The 11,202-nt window shown below is 39.9% G+C and overlaps 1 pseudogene; it reads left to right on the top strand.

Moving 5' to 3' along the window:
- Positions 1–1,486: 1,486 nt before the first annotated feature.
- LOC109462499 overlaps positions 1,487–11,202 on the top strand; it is a 24,388-nt pseudogene continuing 14,672 nt past the window's right edge.

Raw genomic sequence — 11,202 nt, 5'->3', positions numbered from 1 at the left:
GTTGATGCCAAGCATTTTGGAAACGTGTTCAAACAACATCTGAAAGACACGTTTGTTTCTGGCTGGAGGCAAGAAATTACAATAAACTGCAAACCTATTCTAAATTCAAAACGGACTTCACTTTTGAGAAGTACCTTTCATCAATCCAAAACAAATCATTTGTTGCTAACATAACCAAACTACGAATCAGTGCACATTGTTTAGAAATAGAAAAAGGTCGTTATAAGAATGTACCAGCCACTCAGAGACGCTGTCCTACATGTAAACATACTGTTGAAGATGAATTTCACCTTTTATTATCTTGTCCCATGTATACTGAAGAAAGGTTGACACTTATGAATATGATTTCACGTAACTCAAACATTACCTTACCTAAGACAAGCTCAGATACTTTTAATTTACTGATGTCATGTCCTGAACCAATATCCTTGTATATAGGCCAATTCATATCCTATGCTCTTCGGAAAAGAAACAATATCATCTGTGACACCTTGAACTTATGTTAACATTGTATCCATGTTCCATATATATTGTATAATCCATCACGCACAATTATAGGGTAGCGTTAGAATAAGGTATCTAGAAGTAGATTTTAGTATTGTTGTTATCTTTTGATTTAAACACTTGCCATACATTGTATCCATTGCAATTGTTGCGCAATAAAGATTGATTGATTAATTGATATATTGCCTCTCTAACACCCCGTTCTCACCAGCGTTTATTTGTGTGTGTGTGTGTGTGTGTTTCTGTTTCTACATTTCTCCTGCAGTGTCTTAGTGTCACTGACGAAAGGTAGTAGATGCTACCTAAAACGTCTGACCGTTTCCAAAATCATATATCCAGTACCCCAGCCGCGATAACGTTCGATAACGGGTTCCGGACCAGGACGTACTTTACGGTCCGGCCCGGGCTTCCATAGTTTCCATAGAACGATTCGAACGCGTTTTGCCCTAACTGCGTGCGCCGCATTCGAAGAGTGGAATACAGAATCCGAACGTTGGAATTGATGTTGCTGCATTTTAGGGTTTAGTGGCACCAACTTTTGGCTCATTTTGCATTTAAAGGCGCGTTTTCTTGGGTGGGTATGGACATAAATAAAATACAACACGGAGTCTCCGTCGGGCGATCCGACCCACGGTTGGGACGATACCTCGGGCGGTACGGAATACCCTGTGTTGTATTCTATATGTACACATCGCGTGTGACACGAGTTCCGACCGTGTACACGCCGGGATGGGACACGCGTGGAAAGTCAAGTACAAGGCAAGGACTTGTCAGGTGCCACGAAAGTATGAAAACATAGACACGTTCCAAATGACACGCCACAACAAAGAGTTCAACTTTTGTTAGTTAACGTTGCTAAGATCGGAGACCTCCGGATCCACTGCCAGGGCGCCATTGGAATGTACAATCTAAACCAAGGAGGGACGAGCGTAAAGATCGCCGATTGAATCAGGTACTGTAAAACTGATTTTGCAGGTAGAAGATGGAACAGAAGAGCGTGGTAGTACTACGGTTAACTGCTGGAGAAACCGCCACCTTGGTGCCAGGGGTTAACCTGATCTGCAAAGAAGCAGGAAACAACTTCATAATCTACAAGGTGTGTTTCCATATCTGGTTGTCGTTGTTTTTGTAGAATCTAAACCTTTATTTCTTGACAAATCTAAAGTAGTCATTGGGATTAAGCAATAGGAAAACAGTTCTCCACATTTGGCTCGCGAACACTGACTTCCTTGCAACTAGTTCCAACTGTTTTCTCACTCTTAAACCGCCCAGATCGTACCATGATCTCACGACTACTCAATGTATTCCTTAAAACATCCTGAAACGCGATCTAGCGTAGATGAAAACTTCGCAGAACATTTGCCAAACACAGACGACTTTGCTCACGACTGAGTCCCAATTATGGTTGGGAATTGTCGGGAGGCGATGCGCGACAGAGGCCTAACATATATATATACAACAGGAGGCTTCTTTGAGTCCGTTTGTGTGCAGGATCCAACGTTTGTTGACTTTTCCCACCCACCCGTCACCACCATGACTTAGCCTCCGCTTCAATCTTTGTTTCTTTCGACAGGTTTTGACATTTGAACGTGTTTTAACATTTGAAAGTGTCTACTGTGTCTACTGTATTGAATCTTAGACTTCTATTTTAACACTTGTTATTACGTACTGATTCGACGTAATTTTGACATATCTTTTATAGGTATTATTAACTTAAGGTGACATAATACAGTATTTATGGGCGAACCTTAAAAAGTCAATAAACTACGTTTTGGCACAAAGTAGTGCGGCATAGTACTTGAGAATGCTGCAGAGATCCTTATGTCCAGGACAACATGATGAAAACAATTCTTAATTTTAGAGAAATGCATCAGATTTGCGACTATATATTTTGAATTAGGATGCTTGTTTGGTCAAAGACAATACGTGGACACTTACAACGTACCGTACTGTACATTGGCTACAGTTCGCATGTAAACTTGACTCGATTTTGACACATTTTGTAGCTTGTATCCTGAACCCAAACATATTCAATTTTCATACCTTACTTTTGCACACTACAATTTATTCTAAAGCGATTAACTTTCTCACTTAAGTTCCATAGACTCTGTAGATCTAGATATTAGGCATGTTCTGTGTTCTGCTACCCTAATTAACACAATTGTTTGTTTGACTGAATTTATGCTTCTAACTTGAATAGGACCTACGGAATTCTGAGAAACCGTACAAGGCTTGTCGCAACATTTGTAAACATCAAGGCGGGACGTTTCTTAAAGATGTGGAGGATACTTCTTCCAGGTAAGAACAGACATCGCACGTGACTCTTATGCTTTCTGTAGTTAAGGGTAGCCCTCTGTAAGATAGAGGCTCCTTAGGTGGTGCATCATACATGTATCTCTCTCTCATTTATGATGCTTTTTACAATGATAACTGGTGTGTGTATGTGTGTATGTGTTTGTTTGTGTGTGTGTTTGCCTGTGTTTGTGTGTGTGTGTGTGTGTATGTATTGTATGCATGTATGTATGTATGTATGCCGGTGTGTTGCAAGTTCGTGTGTGTGTGTGTGTGTGTGTGTGTGTGTGTGTGTGTGTGTGTGTGTGTGTGTGTATGCCGGTGTGTTGTACGTTTGTGTGTTTGTGTGTGTTTGTTGTGTGTATATGGGATAATTCTTTAGACTAAAACGCAACTCTGACTGCATTGCCTTTTCTTCTTTTGGTTGACTGAGCCCAATACGGTGTAATACAGCCAGCTGCCGCTGCGCCGCGTGCATGCGAAGCTGGTGTGTTACGCCGAAGGGCGGTTATACCGGCTATACAGATACAGATACTTTCAAGATTCAACGCCAAATACAAGGGGCATGAAACAAGTGTATCCTAGGTAAACTGTCTGTAACACAACATCTAAGAATTATATTTTTATTCTTAGTCGACGTATTAATAAACTGTCTTTCTTGCCTTCTGCTGTTCTCTTTTGGAACAAGTTACCCCAGACCGCCAAAGAATCCCTATCCATTCGTGCATTCAAAAATGAATTAGAGTCTTGCTTTGATAGCATGCCCAGACATCCTCACTACTCTCACGGCCACGGACACCATGTGACTCACCTTACCAGACTCAGGCTTGGTTTCAGCCAGCTGAACTACCACCTATTCCAGCATCACTGTATCAGTAGTCCCGAGTGCAAATGTGGGCATCCAAATGAGACATCAGAACACTATCTATTACACTGCAAGTTTTATGATACTGAAAGGACCAAAATGTTGTTATCCATATCTTGCCTTCATCTTGAAAACGTACTTCCTTCCGACCCACTCAACGTAAACGACGCCACATTATGTACTTTACTTCTTACAGGCAGCCCCTCCCTCCCATACCCTACTAACTGCCGTATCTTTGATATTGTGTTTAACTATATCCACCACTCTGGAAGATTCGACAAATCTCAATAATGTTATGCTAGGTATTGGTGCGCCAGCCACTTTCATTTTATGTTAATGCTATACTTTATGTCATCTTAATTATGGGTTCACCACAAAGTGGTGAAACCATATTGCTTTTTCTCATGATTCTCCTCCTTCTGCCATTTCTTTAAATGGATTCAGCTTCTTCATTTTGGGGCCTAAGGACCTGAAATTTGGTATGCAAGTACAGTAGGCGAATACCCCCAGGCGTTTTTTTAATTTTTGTGATACAGGCTTTTAGAATGGTTTTATTTGAGTTTTTTGGATGTGTTATAGCAAATGTATTACTGAGCTAGTGTGCAGTGTTACCACATTTGGGCATGAGTCATCACAATGGAATGCAGGGCATCAACCAATAGGCATGCAGCTTTTCTCTATTCTCCTTGCTGATTGGCTGTTGGAATTTAACAGGCTTAACTTAACCCTCAACAGTACACCTTCCCGGACTGATTAATCTGTACACCTGGGGTCCGCGCGGACCCCAGAACAGTTTTTTGCTAATTTTTAGAACTTATCAACATGCTACCAGCTCAATTGTTTTGCAAACTGATGTGGGAACCTCTGTGTCCACATTACATACAAAAATCATACATTTTGAACTTTTTCTATTTTTTGGTGAAGAAAAGAAGACAAGAGGAAATACCCGATTTTTAAACCCATTTCAGACTGAAGGGGCTTTTGAGGCCCAACTTTGATCTCAGATAGCGGCTAAACGTCTTGCGCTAGAAGTATCAAATTTGGAGACCTTTCCTAAAATGTCTCTGGAAAAAAGTTCATATTAGTTTAATACTAGTAAGTTTATGGTTTTTTGTGTTGCCATGGCAACGGGCTATTTTTTTGAAAATAGAAGTAATTTTGGTTTAAACATAAAAATTTTCTGAGTTTTATATTAAATTACACTTCTTTTCTAACATTAATAACATCTTACATAATTAAATATAAGTTAAATTATTTAATATGCATAGAATATGCTAATTTGATGACGTCATTGGTCAAAATCCAATATGGCGGACTATATTATTAGCTCTGACATCATATGACGTCATAATTACACCAAAGTTATTAAAATTTAATTCTATTACTACACCATTCTCTGAAAACTTGGTAGACATACGATGAGTGCATAAAAACATATAAAAACGGAAATAAGGTAATGTATAAGAACGCCAGTGTATCCATTATGATCGAAAGCAGGCTGGGGTCCGCGCGGACCCCAAAAGAAAATCAGATATAATTTTTTTATGAATGGTAGAAACGGAGTTTTCTGCACTGTATTGAGAGACAACTTTGTGGATAACAATTACCTAAAATTTCAGAAAAAAATCTTTAGAAACAAAAAAGATATTACTGAATATATAGTGCTGGGGTCCGCGCGGACCCCAGGTGTACTGTTTAGGGTTAATTAATACCTGCTCAGATCCATTCCATACTGACAGTATGTCTGTATTCAAGTGTTTTGGTAGGTATTTCAAGCTTTCCTGCTCCAGCATTGGAATGCGGGGCATAAACACTTCTTTTTTCTTGAAAATCAACAGTTTGCGTTATGCCATTAAAAATCCTAACCAATAATGTAGGGAATAGCTATCCAACTGTTGTAGTCTTAGTTGTATGTTACTTCATACTATAGTTATATCAATGTAAAGCATTGTTTTCCCTTGTGTTACTCATTCTTTCCCTGCCATGTCGTAAAATGTGGTGAAGCCATTGCTGTATTTGCTCCAAAGCAAATGTCGGCCTTTCTAGTGTTTACATTTGTATTGTGTTTTATGGTCAGCGGATTTACATAAGCACAACAAGTGCTTCCTATCCAATGCTCAAAAATCCATGTGAATAAAATTAAAAAAAAAGAATAAAAAAAAATAAACTGTCTCTGCTGCAGTGTAAAGAATGCGATTCGAAACGCGACTTTACCCCCTACTTCTGATGCATATTTTGGAACACGACATTTAAAACTACAGACTAGAATCACTAGATTCATGTATTATCCCCATACATATAATAAGAAAAGTTTGAATCTTTACTTCTGGATAAAATAAGAAAATAATGTCAGACGTTTCAGACGCCGTCCGGCATCTTTCATCAGTGAAATATTCAAAATTGCGGTAGAACTCGGAACGGCACCGTTAATTCTAAAAGTATTTATGTTCTAAATAAACAAATAATAAGTTAGCAACAAGCGTTCTATAGATTCTATATACAATACACACGGTAAAGTATTAACTAATGTAATGATAAAGATAAGTGAGTCCCTAGATATGCTGTAAAGTAGAATCCCATGTACTTGAAAGTTCAACTCTAAGTCCTCCCTTCCTGTTGATTCCTATCGTGGACATTGTTACTGAAACTGAATCAGCTTTACGCAGAGCTCGTTTACCGCACCTACAAGCTGAAGCCGTACGTACAAAAATAGCCACAACATTGAAGACTTCTAAACTACCAGAGAGTAATATTTCCCGTGAAGAAAAGCAAGCTATCAGAAATCTTTCGAAGAACCCAGACATCCTGATTCTGCCATCTGACAAAGGAAGATGCACAGTAGTGTTGGATCAAGAACAATACAAGGAGAAAGTTCATGATTTGTTACAAGATGACAACACGTACTTACCACTAAGGAAGGACCCTACATCTAATTTCAGATCTAAGATAAATGCAGCTCTTAAGAAATTGGAAAGAGACAAGGTGATTGATCGCTCGACGTATCTCAAGTTATACCCAAAAGGACAACAACCGCCAGCCTTCTATGGACTTCCAAAAATACATAAAAATAACATCCCTCTTCGGCCAATTGTTTCCAGCATAGGATCGGTGACTTATCAACTTGCACGGTTCTTAGCCAACATCATTGGTCCGCTGGTTGGTAAATCAGAACATCATGTAAAAAACAGTGAAGACTTTGTCAACAAAATCAAGGATATTTGTGTTGAAAATGATGAGATTATCACATCCTACGATGTATGTTCACTGTTTACCTGCATACCCCCTAAAGGAGCTGTTGAAGTGGTAAGAGAATTCCTTGAAGCTGATGACACCCTGAAAGAGAGATCTAAATTGTCAGTCAACCAGATCTGTCAACTCTTGGAACTTTGCCTTGAATGTACATATTTTACTTATGATGGCAAGTTTTACAAGCAAGTACAAGGTTGCGCTATGGGTTCTCCCGTATCTCCTATCGTGGCCAATCTCTACATGGAGAAGTTCGAACTTAAAGCTATCAATAGCTTTCCTGGTACCCCTCCTGCCAACTGGTTTAGATACGTGGATGACACATGGTGTCGGCTCAAGAAGGGATTGGCGGACAGTTTTTTCGAACACATTAACAAGGTTGACAAACATATCAGCTTTACTCAGGAGACCAGTCAAGATAACACACTACCTTTCTTGGATGCCAAACTACATGTAGAGACAGACGGTCACATTGAGGTGGAGGTTTATCGTAAACCTACTCACACCGATCAATATCTCATCTTTGATTCTCACCATCCCTTGGAACAGAAACTTGGTGTGATAAGAACCTTGTTTCATCGAGCAGACACCTTGATTACTTCGGCTGAAGCCAGAGCCAAGGAACATACTCACCTCAAGAAAGCTCTATCCAAGTGTGGATATCAACAATGGACTTTTAACAAAGCACTTAAGCCTTCCGACTCATCTAAGAAGACGTCAAGAAACTCACAGTTAGACAGGACTAAAACAGTCAACATTTCCATCCCATACATCCAAGGAGTTTCGGAGAAGATAAGACGTATCTTACACAACTACAACATCGCCACCAACTTCAAACCATGTCGCACTCTCAGACAGATGTTGTTTCATCCAAAGGACAAACTTAAAAACTGTGTGAAATCGGATGTCATTTACAGACTAAAATGTGAAGATCATCAATGCAAAGAAACGTACATCGGGGAGACCAGTCAGCCGCTCAAGGAAAGATATAAGCAACACTGCAGGGCCAGTAACAGTGGATTTTCTTCGGCCATATGGCACCATCTGGACAAACATAAAGGACATTCTTTTCATCTTGAATCAACGGACATCTTGGACCGGGAGGCGCGCTGGTTTGAGCGTGGAGTCAAGGAGGCGATTTATGAAAGACTTTATAAACCATCACTCAACAGGAAGGGAGGACTTAGAGTTGAACTTTCAAGTACATGGGATTCTACTTTACAGCATATCTAGGGACTCACTTATCTTTATCATTACATTAGTTAATACTTTACCGTGTGTATTGTATATAGAATCTATAGAACGCTTGTTGCTAACTTATTATTTGTTTATTTAGAACATAAATACTTTTAGAATTAACGGTGCCGTTCCGAGTTCTACCGCAATTTTGAATATTTCACTGATGAAAGATGCCGGACGGCGTCTGAAACGTCTGACATTATTTTCTTATTTTATCCAGAAGTAAAGATTCAAACTTTTCTTATTAGTATTATCCTGGATGATTAATCTTCACAAACGTATCCCCATACATGTACGAGTAAACATGACCTCATATACGGTAAATATAGACTTATGCGAGACGTTCTGTTAAATGCAGATGACACTCTGGGACGTGGTCGCTGGACCAAGTTTGACTCTACATGTATTTAAACTAACTGCATGATATCACTGTTTGCAGTGTTTTGCGATGCACCAAGCACGGCTGGAAGCTGGACTCCTCCACCATGAAGTATGTCAACCCCCCGGACAGCTTCAGCCAAGAGAAGTTAGGTACAACCATCTTTGTTTTTCTCTCATACCACAAAAATCAGTGGCTCGTCTGGTACCAGTGCGTTCCATCCTTTTTCTTGCGTCAGCGCTGTCTAACATTCACCAAACCAGCAATGCCATCACCTTAACTTTCCTTAAGAAACAACCTAATTGGCTGGTTACCTTTCCTCAAACAGCAAGATGGGTGGGGGTATCTAATTGGCTGACCGATGGCCAGCACTTGCACCGCAAGGGTGATGAGTCAACTAGCGACAAACAGCGACGGCCATTTCAAAACATACCTAGTAACCTAAATAAGAAGACACATCTTGTTAATCCAACCACGCCAAGGTCTTAAACAGATGGTCTCCTTGTAGAAGGTTCTAAGTTCGACTCAAAGTCACAACATTACTGATGCCTGTACCTTCCTTACTTTACTTGCATTTTAGCTATATATTTGGTGCAGAATATATATTTATAACTTTTCTATCAGTTCCGGAGCTAGATGAGGATGGGAGGTTAGCATTGCTGGAGCTCATTCCACCAGAGCCATGGGACAACGATGTGAGACCCCGGCAGACCATTCAACCAGGAGAAGTACAGGTTTGGAAAACATCCAGTTGTTATCTTCAGATTTTCATCATTTTCTATATAATATGCCATTAAGATTAATTTGAACTGCAGAAGTAAAGCTATTAGATTATGCAATCAGATGATACTAAGATAGCAACACTGCGTTAAAGCTGCGTTAAGAAACATCAGAACGATACCAACGATACGAAAAGTCAATTTTTGGTAAGGATCAACCCTATTCCATTGCCATTCAGGAAGTGGAGGTTACGCCATACAATGAATTTTACAGTGAATATTACGCCATAAAAATCCTTTAAAAGCTGAAAACACAACTGTATGCTGTTTGTATACATTGTAGTATTTTATGGGGGTGCAACAAAATAAGTGCGCTAAAGTAAAGTAATTAATAATCGCATAAAGATGTTTTCCAATTGATATATTTTAATTTTTGGTGCGTAATATTATTACATGATAACCATTAAAACATTAACCTTTTTTTAGTTGACGTTCTTCGCCCATGCGTGTATGGAGCTAAGGCTGGGAGACAAAACGATGTTTTTCGACCCATGGCTGACCGGACCCGCTTTCGCCAGGGGGTGGTGGCTTCTGCACGAACCGCCCGCTGATTGGCTGGAGAGGCTGTCACGTGCTGACCTCATTTACATAAGTCACGTGCACTCGGATCATCTGAGGTTCTTATATTTACAGTACTTGAGGTGTTCCTTGTATTATTCTTGCTTTACGGAATTCTAGTTTTAAATTAATAGTAATACAATAATTACAATTTCTTATTCCTGTACTTCTAACCGATTCTCGTATGATGACAAAGCCTGTTTTTGATTGCCCATAAAGAAGAAATCGTTACAGAAGAAAAAGAATCCAGATACAAGCTATCTGTATATGTAGTTACTTCAAGTGAAATATGCAGTATTTGTGTGTTTTGTGTGTATGTAACCTGTACTTGGCCTGCTTTACTATTACATGTTCTTTCTGCAGCTTTAGGTGGCCCCCATTCACAGGTGGACGCTTGGAACTTTTCTCTGAATTAATATGAGCAAAATGGCTTGAGCTTTCCTGGCTTGGTATTCATTTTTCTTTTTATTCTTGTACTCTTTCTGAACTCAAATGCACTTGGGAAATCTATCGATGATACACCCATGTGATCCCCCTTGCATCTCTCATTACATTTTTGACAAAGGAAGTACCATAGCCCAAAACGACACTGCGACAAAACTTTTCAATGGCATTTGCAACTCTTCCACAATCATTTCTAACCATTCCACTCCCATTTCCAACAGTACTAGTGTCGTTTTTGGCTTTGATGCGATTGCCATGACCTTCAGCGCACAAAGGAGAATAAAAAGAATATGGGAATCACAATGATTAACTCATTGTACGTCCATGCTCTCTCCAGCTACCCGACGCTCGCACTGACTTTCGGAAAAGAACCCAGACATCCCGATCTACGTAGGAGACACGGCTATGCCTGTCTTCTGTAAGCTGGAGCAGAGCGGAGTCAGACTGAACAACATCAACGTCTGCAGTTTTGGTGTCTGGGCAAGAGGTAAGGGTTTTATTAGAGTCTTATGGTGCAATGACAGAGAGTTCGGCTCAGAACAAAGTCGTCCCGTTTTCGAATCTTGGCATACCCCCGATATTGTGTCCTTTCGAAAGGCAGTTTACATGGCTTTTCTTCACTCAAATAAGAGGTAAAAATAGAGCATATGTGTGTGTGTGTCAGTGTCTGCATGTGTGTCTGTGTCTGTGTGTGTTTGTGTGCGTGTGTGTTTGTGTGTGTGTGTGTGTTTGTGTGTATGTATATGTATGTGTGTGTATGCGTGTGTATGTATGCGTGTGTGCGTTTGCGTATGTGTGTATGTATGTATATGTGTGTGTGTGTGTGTGTGTGCGAGTGTGTGCGTATGTATGTATGTGTGTGTGTGTGCTTGCGTGTGTTCGTGTCTGTGTGTGTG

Source organism: Branchiostoma belcheri, unplaced genomic scaffold (genome assembly GCF_001625305.1).
Source record: "Branchiostoma belcheri isolate BF01 breed outbred unplaced genomic scaffold, Haploidv18h27 scaffold118, whole genome shotgun sequence".
NCBI lineage: Eukaryota > Metazoa > Chordata > Leptocardii > Amphioxiformes > Branchiostomatidae > Branchiostoma > Branchiostoma belcheri.
This window is presented reverse-complemented; position numbering and strand designations above follow the sequence as displayed.